Here is a 19,722-nt window from a genome sequence, read left to right on the forward strand (position 1 = left end):
ATATAGAGAGAGAGAGAGAGAGAGAGATAATTATTGTTATTATGTGTACTATATATTTTTAAGGTTTAGTATATTGCAATGTAGGACAAGATCACAAGTTCCTAAAATAGTTATTTTTTCATAACTTTTTCATTATAATGGTGAGGTGTATTATGCATTTTAAAATATTAGAAATGGGATAAAGTAAGTTTGAATTATCAATGATGTAAGAAAAAAATATTCTAATATCACATATTATTGAAAGAAAACACATTTATATTTGAAATTAATAAACAAATAAAAAATATATATTTATACGTTTATGTAGGAGGATACAAGCAATATGAAAGCAAGTCTCATTACTAATTTTGGTCTTTGGAGTTTTGCTTTTTGGAATCAATTTGCAAGTAGTCCCACCCATGTTCAAATCTCTCGAGGCGTCACCAATATGCCCATAGTGTACTACACACAATATAAAAGCAAGTCTCATCACCAACTCTGGCCTCTGGAGTTGTAGTGTTTGTAAGTAGTCCCACTCATGTTAAAATCTCTGGAGGCGTCACCCATATACAATCTCTGCTGGCATCACCCATATGCCCATAGTGTAGGACACTACTACATGTGGGGGGTGTTTTAAGACAATTTTCGTGTCAATTGTCTTTACTTGAGACAAAAACAAACTTCTATATCATCTTAAATATTGTCATTAAGCAGTGTCTCAAAATTATTGTCTTAAAAATTTGTCTCTATAAAGACAATATAGAACATATATTATTCTTGTCTCTATAAAGATAGAGACATTAGTGCCTCTTAAGAGACAGTTTCATTTGTCTCTATAGAGACACTTTCATTTTTGTCTATAGAGAGACTTTCATTTTTGTCTCTTTAGAGACAATTACATTTTTTTCTCTTCAAGGACAATAGCTGAGATTAAAAACATACTATTTCTATACAGACTATATGTCCATAATTCCAACTATTGTTTCTCTAGAGAGAATATGAAAAAATATTAAAAAAAAAACAGAATCATTTTAAATTTTATTTTGAGGTGGTTTCAACATTTAATGTTCGCAAATAGTGATTTTAATTACTTGAAATCTCTGTTCTTTATGGAAAAAAAGGAGAGAATAAATTCCAATTTTTTTAAAGCTAACAACAAAGTCATTTTAAATCTAAATAAAAAAATAATTTCTAAAACTTAACAATTCTAGAAAGAAACCTTGAAAATAATAAGGCAACACACTTATATTTGCTAAAAATACATTCATGTAATTGAATTTGAACATGCGAGATCCTCATTTGGAACTTCATTTAAAGACATATTATGAGGCAAAAGAAAAATGTTCAAGAATTCTCCATCCTACAAGAGAGTTTACTCTCTCACATCTAAATCCAAAAGCTTGAATCACATTAAATGGTCAAAAATTTAATTCATACCCTTGTATAATTGGAATTATCTTCCTTGAAAACAAAAAAATGTAAGAATGTATATGCATTTGAATCTACAATTGATTGGAAATGGTGTCTTGTTTAAGGTTTTACAAAAGATGGAAAATTGGCAAAGGCACTAGCAACATGATATAGGCCAATTCTCAATCTATTGGTGACCTACAAAGTTATCTCCTCCAGTACTCGCTTTAAAAATTTGACAGTCGTTGATGCAATATTTATTTAACATTCTCAAGCCTTTGTAAACCTACTCATCACCATAAAATGCACCTAGTTGTTGTTGAGCAATATTGCAGGGAAGTTTTGGGCTCTCTAGTTGATGAAGAGGTAATGAACTATTATGATCGATGTAGAATATCGACCTGAAACAAAAGAAAAACCAATCAAAAACTCTAAATACACATTTTCTTAATTTCTTATCATCCCCCAAATCCTAGTAGATTGTAGCATACAGTTTAATTACATTTCCATGTTGCGTGAAAGCTTCAAGTTATTTTCAGTTAAAATGATCAGCGATTTCAAAATCCATAAAATGATATTATGTTCTTACACATGCTTGCTAGCTTATTATCTCACCTAGTAGATTGTAGCATAGAGTTTAATTACATTTCCATGTAGCGTGAAAGCTTCAAGATTTTCAATTTCAGCACCATAAAATGATATTATTAGTCCCTGCCATCTGGCATCCGGCAGGGACTATAGTAATCGATATGACCCCTAGTTAGCATTACTTCACCCCTGCCATCTCTGTTATACGCTGGTTATTACAAAGTTTTCAAACGCTGGATTAACGCGCTGTGCCGAATAACCAAAGTTTTGTTTCTAACTTAACTTTTGCCATCTTATTTGGCCTCTTCCCGAGGCGGAAGAGGCCCGACCATAGCTTAAATTCGTTTTACATGCCTGCTGCATTCCGGCTAACCGTCAACGTGTTGTTTTAATGTTAACATTAATTCGTGATCTCATAGATATACAAAAAATAAAACAAGTGCCATGGTTATGCATGGCATACAGGTGGCAAACTAATATTGAAACTGTTCTGTTCATATTGAAACTGTTCTGTTCATCTTCGTCCGTGTTAGGAACGCTGCTGCTCCGAAGATGCCGCATTGTAAGTGGACTCCAAGTCTTTGCCTGGTAAGGACTCAGGGTCTCTTCGTCAATTTCGTACTTGGAAATTTATTATTTTTTTCAATGAATTCCATACATTGAGATCTCTGTATATTGTTGATTTTTTGCTGTGCAGGTTTATTTTCTTCATATTTTCAGTTTCGAGCTGTGAAGAAATTTTGTTCTGTGGATTCGCCATGACAAGTACTGCGAGGCTTAACCAGAAATTGATTGAAGATTTGCGCCTACAGAGGCGTCTAATTTCTCTTAGCCGCAGGTTTAGTACTCTTTCCAAAGCACACTGCAGAAACAGAAGAGCTTGCTGTCGAAGGCCCGAAGGATGACTTGGTTTTGGATTGCTCCAAGGCAGACCGTTCCCAGAACCTCTAATGCTCTCTGCAATAGCAGACCGTTCCCAGAACCTCTAATGCTCTCTGCAACAGCTATGTTTCTGCAGTGAGAAGCAATGAACAAGGTGAGATTTCTAATGTGAAACTGATCATAGGATTAAATTTTGGTCATCATAACATGATTACTTGATAGAATAGCAGTGGGTTTGGAAACAATTAAGAGATTAATGAGATTACCTGGACTAGAGATATTCCTGAGGCCTTGAAGGACTCGAGGAGCTGGGCTTTCTCAGGATTAGAAGCCGTGGATTCTCTGACCAGAACAATTGTGGGATGGCCACTAGCAATACTAGCTTTCGCAATATAGCGACTTTTTTGCTGGTATTTCCTGCAGTTCAAAGCCGTCAATGACTGTTATCCTTTCTGTGAATTCCCAATATATGTATTCTGTTATTAGAAGTATGATCAAATTTATGTTGTTGAAGATCACTTTTAAATATAGCTTTTTTTATAACAGTGCTCTAGAGTCTAGACACCTACGCTTAAGAGCCTTCTTGAACTTTGTTTTTCCTTTCTAAGAATTTACACTTGTCGGACACCTCTGCTAAAGAGCCTTTTTCAAAATTTGTTTTTCTCTTCCAAGAATTTACACCTGTCAGCCTTTTTCTTGAATAGCATTGATCTGGTAGCCTGTTAACTTGCTTTGCCTGGTGACCAGAGAACAAGATCAAGAGTTAGATGCGCTTAGTGCGAGTGTTGAGAGACTTGGCAGTGTTGGTCTCACAATACATGAGGAGCTCATGGGACAGGTGAATTTTCTTGGGCATATTTGTTCCTTTGGTTATTAAACTGCTAGTACTATGATCTAATGCATTCAAGTGATCGAGTTCATCAGTGTTTGCCTATCAATTCCTGTTGATTTTAGATCAACATTTCTTAAAAGATGTTAAAGAAGTGAATCATGTCGACTGATGCGTACCACAAATCTGCCTTTGCCTGCAGGAAAGAATTTTGGAGGACCTTGACCAAGACATGGACAAAACATCAAATAGGCTGGATTTTGTTCAAGTTAGTTCTATGTGAACACCATCGATTTGTTTCCACTCGAGTCTTTATCTAAACACTGATTTTCGTAAAATGAATCCTCGCATTCTCAATGTATACTATGTAATATATAAAGTGGATTCTCCTCTCTTTATATTTTTTGTTTGGTTCAGAAGAATTAAAAGACATCAAAATTAATGAAACTGAGCCTATAGGAATGGACTATCTGATTTATCTGTTCAGATATATATAGAGGGACATCAGAATCGGAGGCTACTCTAGGTACTGCTCTAAATTCAACCTGAAAGCATTACTTATCAAAATTCCTAATCCAAAACATTCTTCTGTGCAGAAAAAAATCGCTTTGGTGATGAAGAAGGCCGGAGCCAAGGGACAGATAATGATGATTGTGTTATCTTTGATCAAACAGAGCTGCAATACTATTTACAGAAAGAAAAGCTGAAAACACAAACCAAACCATACCATACCTTTGCAGGTAATGACTTTTCCATCCATGTTTGTGGACAAGAGCTTGCCTTCGCTATTGCAATGGTGATCCATCAGCTGAATTTTTCTAGTTCAGCAACGAGCAAGGCAAATCCTGAGATCTATGAGAACCCATGACTATGCAGATTGAAGTTCTGATCCTGTCACCTGTACAGATTCTCTGTTAACCTGAATTCAGTTCTCCACCAAACAAACAATATTGAGCTGCTTGCCCAGCAATATTGAATTGTTTCATAGCCGGGCTGATATGCTTCCATCTGTAATGGACACATGCCAAGATGTCTCAACAATTGTTGATATGCTTGCACGTGGAATGCCAATTTGTTATGTACCCACATGATCGAGCTTCATAATGATGAACAGATAGATCCTCTTGGCACATTGGCGGAATTTCTGGAATTGGTTTTTCTTTTTCACCACGAAAGCTTTATAATTCAACTCTGTCTGAAAGAAAAAGAAGGCACACTGGTCGAAAGGAAAGGCACATTGGGTGGAATTCCATAGTCTTTTTCTTCGGCTTTGAACGAGAAATATCGTATGTTCTTTTACGATGCGCGTGCTTTCCTGAGAATGACGACTGCTACATCCTTGGCAAATTCCCTGAGAGCAACAATGCGTGTAGGGCGTGGGGTGAGACAATATGTTTAAAATGATGTTTCTGTACATTTGTTAGTTGCAGAGTTCTAGGGTGACAGATGTCCCTATTTGCTTGCCTTTATTTACTCTTAAGTACGATCCCAACCTTGATATTTTTGAAACATTTTACCACCCTTCTCTTTACTTTGGTGCGATTGTTTCTAGCGACCCTATTTTGACCTTAGGAAGTATGCAAATGTGCATATGCATGCTCAACCGAGCTCACCCGGTTGCATGATGCTTGCTCCAGTTCAAGTAAAACATTACACATTTATTCTTTCGGTCATTCATTTACAATTTTAAACTATTTCTTTAATTTTTTTTTTCAATTTAGCTTTGCACTACTTTTTACTGAGTATATCTTCTCTATCTTCTCCCCTGATTGACAGGTGTTCAATGCCCCTCACAATGGTTCTTTATTGCAGTTGATGTAGAATCAACAAGAAAAATACATCGACTCGGTACTGGTAGGTCTATTCAACATGTCCTTACTATATCTGACTTCTGAAGGCAGTTTCTGAAGGCAGTTTGATGGGCTTTTCCAGTGAATCATGCAACACTTTCTCAGGCACTCATTATTACGAATGCTCTAGTTATCAATTCATTTAATCATTAAGGTAGTTAGCTATATCTGACTTCTGAAGGTAGTTTCTGGAGGCAGTTTGATGGGCTTTTCCAGTGAATCATGCAACACTTTCTCAGGCACTCATTATTACGAATGCTCTAGTTATCAATTCATTTAATTATTAAGGTAGTTAGCTTATTCAGTTGATGTTCTTGAAACCATTAGTTTAAGATATATTCTCTATTTATTTTGTATTCAGGGCTCATGTCCAAAGTGTCTCTATCTTCCTCCAGACACAATCATGTTAATGATAGATTATAAAGATTATTCCTTCTTTAAACGGGGATATGGGTGTATTCGGCAATGAGAACGATTTTATTTTTTTTTCTAATATTTAAAGATGACCATTTCTATCATAGAGAAATGCATGTCGTGAATCTTATTACATGTAGTCACTGTTGCTAATACATTTTTATTTCAAATGTTGCATTGTGGTATTCCATTTTTTGGTTTGGCTTATGTTTATTTTATACTACATTTTTCTCTGACTTATTTCTTATCTATTGAGTAATATTTCATGTTTTTCACTACCACAATTTATATCTCGTAACTACATTGGACATACTTGAATATGAATTTATTCCTCTAGTCTCATTTGGGAAGCACTTGTATAGCTTATTCGATGCTCTTCTAAATCTGTAGCTAATTAAGCATTAGTTCCCAGATCCATATACTATGTACACCAATGATCAAGATAATTGTGAGCTCAACTATTTTGTAGTCGTATCATGCCTCTTACTTTTACATTTTTAAATCAAAATAGAACTAATGGGTTCCTAGTGATTGGAAAATTAGATTGGAACAATTTATTTAAACTAAATAGTATTACAAGCCCTTCTCTGGCGTGACCTTTTATGAAAATCTGTTGCTTACCACTGAATAAGATTAAGCTTCAAATCTGGGTTCTGGATCAGTAGGACAGACAGCTGGCGGCAATCCCATAATCTTCTCAACAGAGATAGAACTACGTTAGAACTACGTGCAGGGACTAGCTGCTTCGCAGCCTTACTTGTTCTTCTTATAAATGCTTGATATCTTATTATCTCTTCATCCTAGGAGATGGAGTAACAAACCTGTAAGCTAGGAATACAAAAGATGCAAGTGTTTTACACCAGATTACTAGATTCCAGTAAAACCAAATAGAAAAAAAGTTATTTGTTTAAAATATTCAAAATAAAAAAATCTCAGAGGTTTTATTTGGCACAAGTTACTGCTATACTCATTCTCATAACAATGTTATTCTGTGTCATTTCCTAACAAATTGTATAGTAGATTGTAAAGTTTTACACTTGAATCTTTTTCCATCAAATGATCATACTCATTTGATGGTATGATCATGTTTTAGGTTTTAATTTTATTTAAGCATGGATTATATTATTCATAAGTAATAGATGCTCTGATTTACTTTACATTCAAGTTGTTACATTTGAAGGGAAATGGTACTTTTTTACGTGTTTATTATCATTGGAAAGGAATTATATTAATCCAATCAGTCACATAAATTTACAAGCAACAACTTCAGTGTTTGCTGGACATATGGCACAAAGGGCATATTAAAAAAGAATCCTAACAGCCAATAATTCAGATCAGGATATCAAAGATTTTGCAGCAAAAATTCCATAAGCATTTGAGAATAATAAAAATAACACAGTTTACTAACCAAAAACTCAAAATTGAATAGATCATTCTAAGAATTCAAATGCAACCGTAAACCTTACACAATAATTCTAAAGATCACTTAAATATTTACAGAAGGAAATTTTTTGTTAAAGCACTATGCAAAAAAGATTTTTGGGAAAGAAAGTCATTAGGAAAATGAAAGAATGCATTGTCGCACTAATAGATACAGGAACTCCAACAAAAATACAAATGAAAAGTAAACTCTGGAAGGGTCTCAATTAACAACTTTGAAGTTGGCACAACACACCAAACAAAATGGGCAGGAAAATTATTATGTGACTATCGATAAACACACCATACTATAGTTAGTATCAAATATCATTCCATAGGTAGAAGGAAACAGAATTAATCCAAACAATTAATAGAAAAAAAATAACAATTAATTGTCTGTTGGACATATGGTGCACAGGGAATATCAAAAAAGAATCCTAACAACCAATAATTCAGATCAAGATATCAAAGATTTTGCAGCAAAAATCCAATAAGAACTTTAAGAATAATATATTGCTTTATAAGATATTTAAGCACGTCCAACTAGCACTCCAAAAGATTGCTATAAAATAAAAAGAGATAAAAAAAGTGTCTAGATATACAATAGCTAAAAAGCATAAATATTAATCTCTTATCTTAAAAAGATAATTTGAAGTGTTGCAACTTAAAGCCACAAGCGTTTTGGTAGGAAAGCACACAATTTGATTAAAAAACACTCAGCAATTTAAAAAAAAAAAACAATTCCAATCAACCCTACATAAAGAGTCGACATGGATTCAATCCGAGAATAACTTTTGAATATCAAATTCCACTTTCTTGAATGCAATGAAATAATGGGATAACCTAGACTTATTATTTTTTTGGTTCAATGTTCATGGTAAATAAGGCTAGCAAATAATAGAGAAGGAAGAAAGGAATGGTAATAAATTATATACCACTAAATGCAATCACAACCAAGTGTAAATATCCGAACATCAACATCAATCTCCTATTAGCCTTGTTGGCAAATGGCCCAAAAATGGATCCAAATATGCTCAAAACACCCCTGAAGTCTTCAAAATTTGCTTAAGGATCATCCAAGATCGAAACAATCGCATGCTAAAAACCCTTAGCATGGCGGAAATGCACTATCGGGCGGCAAAAACGCATAAAATTAGTAAAAAACCAAGTATTAGAGGCATAAACAGTATAAAGCACAACAACCGTCTGATTTGGCTGATCAACGGTCTAGATCTGATCAGCGGGTCGCAATCGGTGGATCTGATCGACAATCGCAATCGGCACAGGTAGATAGTCACAATCGGTGCAGACCATGTGGGCATTGCGATGGCGATCGACGATTCAACATGGACCATCGGTCAAGTGCGTAGATTGACGACCCGCGTTACATCGAGGTTTTTCTATTGGAGTTTCACAGAGGTGTGATTAACCGGACCCGACGGTTATATATATGACATTTCATAACATTTAAGGTCTGCGAGAAAGCCATTTTTAATGTATTTTGTGTATTTTCGTTATATAACGAAATACAAAAGGAACCAAGGAGTGATGCCGATGTAATAAGGCTTGGACCCGAAAGGGTTCAGTAATGAAATATATAAAATATTTAAGGTCCGCCAAAGCCGATTTTTCATGGTTTTTAGTGTTTTTTAACATATTTTCAAATACAAAGTGAAGACAGGGACAAGCCACTAGCGACTTGCGATAGCGACCCTAAGGGCGGACCCGATAGATGAATAGGCCATATTTAAGGACTTTTTAAATCCGTAATGAACAGAGATGGGCGAGATTTCTCAGTGTTGCAGCATTTTCTGTATTAAACAGAAAACAGTCATTGTTTGCATTTTAAAGGGAAAACAGAGGCCCAAAGACCCATTCCATCACAAAACAGAGGTCGGGAGACAGATTGCCGGGAAACAGAGACCAGAAAGGGAAACAAAAGGGCCCAACACGATGCAGCCACAACCAACAAATGATCATGGAGCATCAACAATGCAACACAACCAAAAAAAACATCATGGAGCATCTCTAGCATGAGAGAGCTCCCAGATAGCGTAACAAACATACGAGAAAGCAGTTACTCTTCTGTTAGAAGAAGGAACCTGTGAGCCCATGCTTGCCTAGTCAGGGCATCAAATAGTTAAGGGACAGAGAGGATAGATTAAGACTCTGAGCCTTTGAGAGCTCAGGAGCATTGCAAGGGGCCTATAAATGGCTGAAAGTAAAATGTAACAAGGGTTCAACTTCTAGAGACTGTAGAGACTTTGCTACTCAAGCGTCTCATCTTCATTCTAGAAAATATAAGCTTCTTTTATTGTTACATGTTCAATATCCATTTCTCTTCTGTTCTAAACTTGTACTTGCATAGTCTATTCATGATTTCTTCCGTGTCTAATGCCAGATAACTATCATCTTATCTCTACGTTGATAAATTGGATTTGCAATTGAATAGGTTGTTCATGCTTCTTCTGTGTCTAATGCCAGATAATTGTCATCTTATCTTTGCGTTGATAACTTAGATTTGCAAGCTTCTTTTAATTCCTGTAGCTGGCCATTCATATGTTTTTATATATGCATTTGCTGGTACAGTCAGTATTCTCCATCTATCCATTGAATCTACAAACTATTGAACATTAGTGGTCTAAAGCCTTAGAAAGCCGAGGGTGTTCATGCATGTCTTGAGTAAAAACAGAGTTGAAATGGTTATCTGGCTTGATCCAAACCATTATTCATTCCAATAGTTCAGAGGTTCTTACAATATTGAAGATTATATGTTACCAGGCATCTCTGATCTACAACGTGGGAGAGTTTCTTGGAGTGATAACATAATTGGCGCCATTGCTGGGGAGAGGAAACTAAAGCTGAGCTTCCCTAGGAGACGACACAGACCTAGCTTTGATGATGGACAAAGTCTGGGCACTTTTTGGTTGTAATCATCTATTTGGTGACTCTAATGAAGGATGATCCTCTTGGTGACTCCTCTTCATAGTTCTGGCTCAGTTTGTGAGGCGTACTTTGAGAAATCCTCAGAAGCCACAAGTTGACCCAGTACCTGATCCTGAAAAAATCATCAAAGAGAGAAAGGTATTACAGAAAGGAGCATCAGGTTCAGGTAAACCTAAACAATATTCTATATCTCTTTAAGAAAATCCTACAATAGAACAAATACATGTTGAGAGTATAGCTTCTAATACTAGCAGCGAAGAAAAAATCTTAGAGATTCATAAAGCTCCTTATTCTTTAGGTTCTCCTTTTGTTTTAAGCCCAAACAAAACCTCACCTCCTATCCATCATACTCCATTAGTGTTGTCAGTCACCCCTCAGCCCTCTATCATTCAGATTACCAGTACCCTTATAGCCACCACAGCTATGGCAGGACAACAAGCACCTACCAAAATGGAAAGAATCATAGATGCTAGGTATGGACCTCTAGTACTGCCCACTCCTTTGAATGCAATGCCTACTGGAGAATATCAGAAGTATATGCCCAAGTTCACTGGGACTGAAGGTGTTACAACTGAAGAACATATTGAATCATTCTATAGCTATGCTGATAACCTGGACATTAGTGAATATGATGTCTGCATGAGAGTCTTTGTCCAAAGACTAGATGGAGAGGCTAGAAAATGGTTCAGAGAACTGACCCCAAGATCTATAGTAGATATTGAAGCTTTAGATGATGCATTCATAAAGCATTGGGGGGATAAGAAGGATCTACTCTACTACCACACCGAGTTTGGCAACTTAAAGAGGGAAAATGGTGAATTGTTGTCTGATTCTAATAAGAGGTTTAACTGCATGTACAACAAGATACCAGCTGAAGTGAAACCCACCACTACTTCTGCTAAACTCACCTATGCCAGTGCTTTTGATTCTGACTTTTTCCTACTGTTGAGGGAGAGGCGATGTGCTACTTTGGATGATATGCAGGATGTAGCATTGGAAGTGGAATCAAACATCATGGCTATAGAGAAACTCAAGGGAAATGTTGATAGAAGGAGACAGAGGGGCGAGTCTTCATCATCTTCAAATCCCAAGATAGATAAAATGACTAAGATGATAGAGTCATTAGCCTCTGAAATATCCAAATTAAAATTGAGCAGCACTCTAGGAAAGGAAGGGTTCATATACCTTTGCTCCCAGAAATCCAAATCCATATAGAAGAACTAATGAGCAGTTGCAGATTTTGCAAAGAAGAAAAGATGCCAATGAAGACCAAAGGGTGAAGACCCCTTTCCAAAATGTAGTTATGGAAGAAGATCAGTTTGAAGAAGATGATGAGATCCATTGTCTGGATGACAAAGGCAATGCCTCCTTTTTAACCTCAGCTGCCTATGAAAATTCATTATTCAATGACCAGATTAACCAAGAATGGGATGGTGAAGCTGCTCTACAAACTTAAGATCAGCACAGATATAATCTGAGATCGAAGATGAATATTGCCAAGGAAACTCCTGTTCAAAAATTTGTTGTCCCTGTGGTACAACAAGCTAATAAGAAGAAGCGACTAGTAGTTGATTCCATCATCCTCAAAGCTCCAGCTCACGAGGTAGGAGGCCTTGACAAGTCTCCTTCTCCTTTCAGTTTTCAATCAGAAATTCAGAAGCTAAGAATACCTATGCCTCTGATTGAACTAGTGAAGAATGAGTCCTTCAAAAGATCCATCCTTGAGGCCCTTGAGCCTAAAGCCATCCAAGCCTCCACTGACTATGTAAATATACAAGATGAAAAACCTGTTGTTATTCTTAGCCCAATGATTGAAAATTGTGAAGACAGTTCCCCATCATTCTATGTCTCTCTGACTATTCATGATAAAATCCTCCACAACTGCCTTCTGGACACTAGAGCCAACCATAATATAATGCCCAAGGCTATCATGGATGAGCTCGGTATTGACATTACCAAGCCTTATCATGACCTATTTTCTTTTGACTCTAGGAAAGTGAAATGTCTGGGATTAATCAAGGACCTAGCCATCAATTTGTCTCAGCTACCCATGAAAAGCATGATGATGGATATCATGGTATCAGATGTACCCCCCAAGTTTGGCATGTTGCTTTCCAGAGGCTGGACCAAGAGATTAGGTGGAAAATTACATAATGATCCGTCCTATGCTATTGTCCCAGTTTTTGGAGGTGAAAATAGGAGATTGTACAGAGAGGCTCAGTTGGCTTATATCATCAGTGATGAGAAAAATCCCACTAATCATCCCATCTACGCTGTCGACACTGATTGTGGAGCCTGTATTCTTTAGATTGAAGAATCCCAGTTGGCCTCTACGTAGCTTAAGAAACCAGTTTTCCAGATCACAAAGGAAGAAGGCCCATAAGTTTGGGACATGTTCTTTGATGGAGCTTGCTCTAAGGAAGCTGCAGGGGCAGGTGTAGTCCTTGTGTCCCCCACACAGGAATACATTCATTTATCTTTCAAATTAACCTTTCAGGTCACAAATAACATAGCAGAGTATGAAGCTTTGATGTTGGGCTTAAATGCTGCTAAAGAAATGGGCATCAAAGGCCTGGAAGTGTTTGGAGACGCAGACCTCATCATTCAATGGGCCAATAAAACTTTCCAAGAAAATCATCCAAGGTTGAAAGCATACAGAGATGAGGTATGGAAGCTCAAGGATCCTTTTAATAATTTCAGCATTTCTTACATCCCGAGAATGAAGAACCAACTTGCCAATTCCCTTGTTGTGTCTAGTAGCATGTTTATTCCTCCTTTGCCTCCTAAATTGACATATGAAGTTCAGGTGAAACATAGACCGTCTTTTCTTGACAATGTCAAATACTGGAAAGTTTTTGAAGACGATGATGAAATTAATAGGTTTTTACAAGTCGTTGATGAATTTTCTATAACGCACATCGACCAAGAAAAGAAACCATGGAAGAATGCATCCAGTCCAAGCTGAAGGATGAGATTGGCCGAGGAAGCATTGTCCAGCTGCCTAGTAACCATATACCCAAAGGATTGGTGCCTCTAGAGAAGTTGTTCGATCATAACGATGTGCCTTATAATCCTGCCGAAAAGGAAAATGAGTCTGTTGTTCGTAAACATAATATAGGGAGCCTAGCCCATCCGAAATACATAAATATGTCCACTCATTCGTCTTCTGCCCAGAATTCTGAGTATTGCACCCTCATGAAGAAATTCGTTGATATTTTTGCCTGGGAATACAATGATCTTAAAACCTATGACAAAAACATCATTCAACATAAGATTCCACTAGAAAATAAAATCATCCCTTTTAAGAAGAAATTAAGACCTATCAATGCTCTCTTATTGCCTTTGATTGAGAAATAAATCAAGAAGTTGTTGGATGCAAAAATCATAGTTCCCCTAAGGTATTCAAAGTGGATAGCTAAACTTGTGGTAGTAAGAAAGAAAAATGGAGAAATCTAGCTTTGTGCTGACTTCAGAAATCTGAAAAAATGCTCTAGAGAAGATAACTATCCCCTGCCTAAGATGGAACACTTGCTGCAAAAAGTTTTAGGGGTTAGAGTGATGTCTTTCTTAGATGGATTTTTAGGTTACAATCAGATTGTTGTATAGCTAGAAGATCAGGAAAAGACCTCCTTCACTACTCCTTGGGGCACTTTCATGTACTCCAAGATGCCTTTTGGATTGATGAATGCTAGGGCTACTTTTCAAAGGGCCATGGACATAACCTTTGTGGGAGAGAAGGACAAGTTTGTCCTTATTTACCTTGATGACATAATAGTCTTCTCCAGCAGTCACAAGGAACATTTGTAGCATTTGAAGAAGGTATTTCTAAAGTGCAGACAATTTGGTATTTCGGTGAACCCAAAGAAGTCACAGTTTGCTCTAGAAGAAGGCAAAGTTCTAGGACATATTGTTTTTGCTGAAGGTGTGAAGATTGATCCAGCAAGAGTTCAAACAATTCAGACATTATCCATCCCAAGGTCAAAAAGGGACATTCAATCCTTCCTGGGTAAGATTAACTTTGTAAGGAGGTTCATTCCACACTTTGCAGAGCTAGTGAAGCATATCACTTCCATGCTGAAGAAAGGATCAAAAATAAAATAGACGTATGTTGCAAGAAGCTCTTTTGAAGCCATCAAACGAGATATCATGGAGGCTCCCACTCTAATCAGCCTAGATTACACTAAGGAGTTTTGTATCTTCTCTTTTGCCTCTTATGATACACTTGCAACAGTTCTGTTGTAGAAAAATGATGAAGGCATAGAGCACCTCGTGGCCTTTTTCAGCAAAACTCTAAGGAATGCTGAACTAAGCTATGACCTTGTTGAAAAACAAGCTTATGCTCTCATAAAATCTTTAAAGGCATTTAGAATTTATATTATGCATTCCAAATTGGTTGCATATGTATCTTCAGCCTCAATAAAAGATGTCTTAACTCAGTGAGATATTGATGGAAAGAGAGCTAAATGGATTGTAAAATTCATAGAGTTTAACATAGAGGTGAAGCCCACTAAGCTTGTCAAAGGCCAGGGCTTGGTTAAACTTATGGCTGAGGAAAATTGCAGTTTGTTAGACATAAATTGCATGGGTCCAAATTTAGATGATGAGCAGACAGAGGAAGCAGCAGAAGAGCAAAAGCAGAATCAGTCTTTGGCTGAAAATCTAGCCACCTGTGAATGGTATTCCAGCATAGTTCATTTTTTGCAGAAGCTAGAAGTCCCTCCAAGGCTTAGCTCAATTCAAGCCTGGGCCATTAGACTCAGATTAGCCAAATTCTGCATTAGTAAAAATCTGCTTTATTGGAAAGACCCATCAGGAATCCTCTTGAGATGTATAGATAAAGGAAAATCTGTGGAAGTCATGCACCATTTCCATTCTATCATCTGTGGAGGGCATCATTATTGGAAAACCACAACCCACAAAATCCTGAGGCCTGGGTATTATTGGCCTACTCTGTTCTCTGATGTGTTTTCTTTTGTGAAATCTTGTGATAAATGTCAGAGGTTTGTAGGAAGACAACAACTAAAATCTCTGCCCTTGAAGCCCTTACATGTCAATGGTACCTTCCAGCAATGGGGCTTGGACTTTATAGGTGAGATCAACCCACATTCCAGTGGCCAGAATAAATGGATCTTGGTAGCCACTGATTATTTCACCAAGTGGATTGAGGCTATACCCACTAAGAATGCCAATCATCAAGTTGTCATAAAGTTCTTGAATGAGAATATTTTCACTAGATTTGGTTTCCCAACCAAACTAGTCACTGATAATCTAACAAATTTAAAGGAAAAAGAATTGGTTGACATGACTGAATCGATGGGAATTCGATTGGTGCATTCTACCTCATATTATCCTCAAGGAAATGGCTTGGCAAAATCTGTTAGGTCCCTATAATACTAGTGATTACCCCATTACTTTTGTCATTGTATTCCTTATTGTCATTGTTGTGACCCTATTGACCCCATATTTTTATTATTGTGCACCCCAGAAGCCCACTATTGTTATTTATGTCACCTTATACTATTATGGTTAGGTCGGCTTGGGTTATATTGTGACCCCTTAGGCTCCTATATATAGAAATGAGGTTTTGTCATTTGTATCATCCAAGAATTGTTCATTTGTGTAATGCAAAGGAGGTTGCCCCCTCGAAGAGGCTGAATTATAAGGCGTTGATCTATCTTTTCTATCTTTTTGTGAGCCGGTTTCATAACATTTGGTATCATAGTTGTGGATTCTAGGGTTTCACTGCTCCAAACAGGTCATCGTGGAATTTTCGCTATAACTTTTTTTTGCGACGTTTCAGATGCTAAAAAGAAAACCCATTTGGGTTGACATCATTCTAAACCTCGGGTCCGAATTTCAGAGATTTTTGTGCTATATTTGCAGAGATATGATCTGAGGAAGTTGGCCTTTTTGCACACTCCCGAATTACATTCCAAACAAGTGACCTGGGGAAAATAGGCATAACTTTTTTTTGAGCTACAGATTGAAATTTCATAAGAAGTTACAGAAAGAGGATGGACTTTAGTTTCCTGTGTATGTTTTTCAGATCCTAAGGTCAAAACAGTGACATGTGGCACTTCATAAAAGTCTGCTCTTCTGAAAAGGTATATTATTAGGTCATCTTGGGAGATTGTGCATAACTCTTTGTTGGAGAATCTAAATTTGATCAGACTGGTAGCATTGCAAAGAGGACACAGAGGGCTACTCCAAGTCGTAATTTGAGAACTGGAAGATACGAAATTACAGAGATACATCATATTCAATATCGAGTGCCTACAAAGTGAAAAAAGGTGTGTATTTTTTTTTTAAATATTTGCATAAGCTTGGTTTGAAAAATTAGTTTGAAGGAATTCAAAGCGGATAGTGAAGCATTATTATCGGTAATTAATGCCCTGAAGAAAGAAAATGGAAACACCTAGTAAACAACTTGAAAGCTCTAGCATGACTCATGAAGAAGAGGAAGAAATGCTACATGATATATCAAAATTAGGAGACCAAGTGCAAGAAATGTGACTCTCACAAAAGCTAACAGAAGCTAAGATAAATGGCACGGAATCTAAGATAAATGGCATGGAAGCTAAGATGAATGGCATGGAAGCTAAGATGAATGGCGTGGAAACTAAGATGGATGGCATGGAAGCTAAGATGGACGGCATGGAAGCTAAGATGGATGTTATGAAAACATTGTTACTAGAATGGCTTCTTAATGGAAAAAAGGTAGGAGAGGAAACTCATAATGAGAACAAAAGGAATGTTAATCATGATTTGAAGAATGAAAACATGGAAGATTCGAAGAAAGACATTGAAGGATTGAAGGAAGTTTTGACAAAGTTGCTACAAGAAAGGCTTCTTAATGGTGAAAATGTTGTAGAGGAAACTCATGATGAGAACAAAAGAAATGTTAATCATGATTTCATAGACTCTAACATTGGAACAAAGACCCACCATGTTCCAAAGATCGATATGAGGAAGTTTGATGGCAAGGATCCCATAACATGGATACTACAGATGGAGCAATTTTTCGATCTCCATAATGTGCAAAACACACAAAAGGTACGCATTGCAACTTTATATTTGGAACCAAACCAGTTTGTATGGTATCAATGGCTTTTCTCTCATAAACAAATTGTGACTTGGGCAATTTTTACAGAAGAAATGACAACACATTATGAGGATACAAAAAACAACACTTTTTTTAGCCAATTGATAAACCTCAAATAAAAGGGTTCAATGAGGAAGCACATTGAGGACTTCCAAAAATTGAATATAAGGGTAAAAAATATTCCAAAGGAGTATAGGATTGATATGTTCATAGGGACTTTAAAGGATAACATCCAACATGAGGTTCGCCTTTGGGAACCTAGCTCATTGTAGAAGGCAATCAGGTTGGCAAGAAAAATGGAAAGCAAAATTATGGAAACAAGGAAGCCTACCACTCAAAACTATAAGGATGTAAGTGTTGTTTCCCCCAGCCATCCATAACCTACAAGGTTGACACCCCAACAATTGGAAGAAAAAAGGCAGAAGGGCTTTGTTATAATTGTGATAGAAAATACACTAAAGGTCATAAGTGTGCTAAGAAGAAATTATTTTACATAGATTGTGAAGAGGAGGAAGAAAAGGAACAAGAAACGCTAAAAGAAGAGGATATACACCAGGTAAAAACCCTAGAGAAAGAATAAATGAATCGAACCATATCTTGTAATGCGTTGGCTGGAATTACCACTCCTAAAACTATCAAGATAGAAGGACATATCAAGAAGAAAAAGGTAATAGTGTTGATTTATTCAGGAAGTATACATAATTTTATTCATTGTAAGATATCCAAGGAATTGAATTGCTTCTTATATCCAACACCAGAGTGTCAAGTGATGGTTACAAGTGGAGAAACCATAAATTTCTCTGGAAAGTGCCATAATATCAAGCTATCCATGGGAGAATATGTATTGGAATAGCCCAATACTTTCGATTCCAATGGGTGGTGCTGATGTTATACTAGGAGTCCAATGGCTATAATCCTTGGGTACAATAGCTTTTAATTTTCAAGAACTTTTCATGAAATTTTCTTTGGAAGGAAAGGAAGTTGAATTAAGAGGTATCGTAGGGAAACCAGGAAAGATAATCAGCTCTAATGGAATGACAAAGCTTCTAGGGAAAGAATAATGGGGCGTAATTGCACAATTATGTTCCCTAGAGGTTCCCACATCAAAATCATCTATTTCTCCAAATCTACAAAAAGTCTTGGACAATCATTCCAAGGTATTTGAGACTCCCAAAGGTCTCCCACCTATTCATGATCAGGATCATGCTATTCATTTGATTCGAGGAAGTGTTCCTCCGAACATCAAGCCTTACAGATATCCCTATGGCCAAAAAAGTGAAATTGAATGTATGGTTGCAGAAATGCTAGAGGCTGGTATAATTCAACCTAGTCAAAGTTCTTTCTCTGCTCCAGTAGTATTGGTGCACAAGAAGGATGGATCATGGCACATGTGTCTGGATTATAGGGAGCTCAACAAAATCACTATTAAAGATAAATTTCCCATTCCTGTCATTGATGAACTATTGGATGAATTGCATGGATCGATTTACTTCACCAAGTTGGATCTTCGTTCAAGATATCATCAAATCAGAATGAAGACTGAAGACATTCTAAAAACAACATTTAGAACTCACGAGGGTCATTATGAATTTTTGGTCATGCCTTTTCGCCTTACCAATGCACCTTCTACATTTCAAGGTTTGATGAATTCCATTTTCAAACCCTTCCTTAGAAAATTTGTGTTAGTATTTTTTGATGATATACTAATCTATAGCAAGTCTTGGAAGGATCATGTTCAACACGTTGACAGGGTGCTCAACCTATTGAAGGAGAAACAATTATATGCAAAACGTTCCAAATGTTTCTTTGGAGTACAAGAGGTGGAATATCTGGGTCATATTGTATCTCATGAAGGTGTTAAGGTAGACCCCAACAAAATTAAAGCCATTAAGGAATGGAAAATCCCCACATCCATAAAGCATCTACAAGGATTTCTCGAGTTGACAGGGTATTACCGCAAGTTTGTTAAGAATTATGGGAGAATAGCAGCACATCTAACAATATTATTGAAGAAAGATTCATTTTTATGGATTGCAGAAGAAACGAAGGCCTTTGAACATCTTAAAGAGGCAATGTGCCAAGCACCGGTCTTAGCTATGCCAGACTTCACAAAAACCTTTATTGTGGAATGTGATGCCTCAGGAAATGGAATTGATGTTGTATTAATGCAAGAAGAAAGACCCATTTCTTTCGAAAGTTGTCCAATCAAAGGAAATTATTTACACAAAGCTATTTATGAAAAGGAAATGTTGCCAATACTACATGCACTTAAGAAATGGCGACCATACCTAATGGGAAGACAC

The sequence above is a fragment of the Pinus tabuliformis genome, chromosome 8 (genome assembly GCF_031772625.1).
Source record: "Pinus tabuliformis cultivar Carrire ecotype Pingquan chromosome 8, CPIR1, whole genome shotgun sequence".
Taxonomy (NCBI): Eukaryota; Viridiplantae; Streptophyta; class Pinopsida; order Pinales; family Pinaceae; genus Pinus; species Pinus tabuliformis.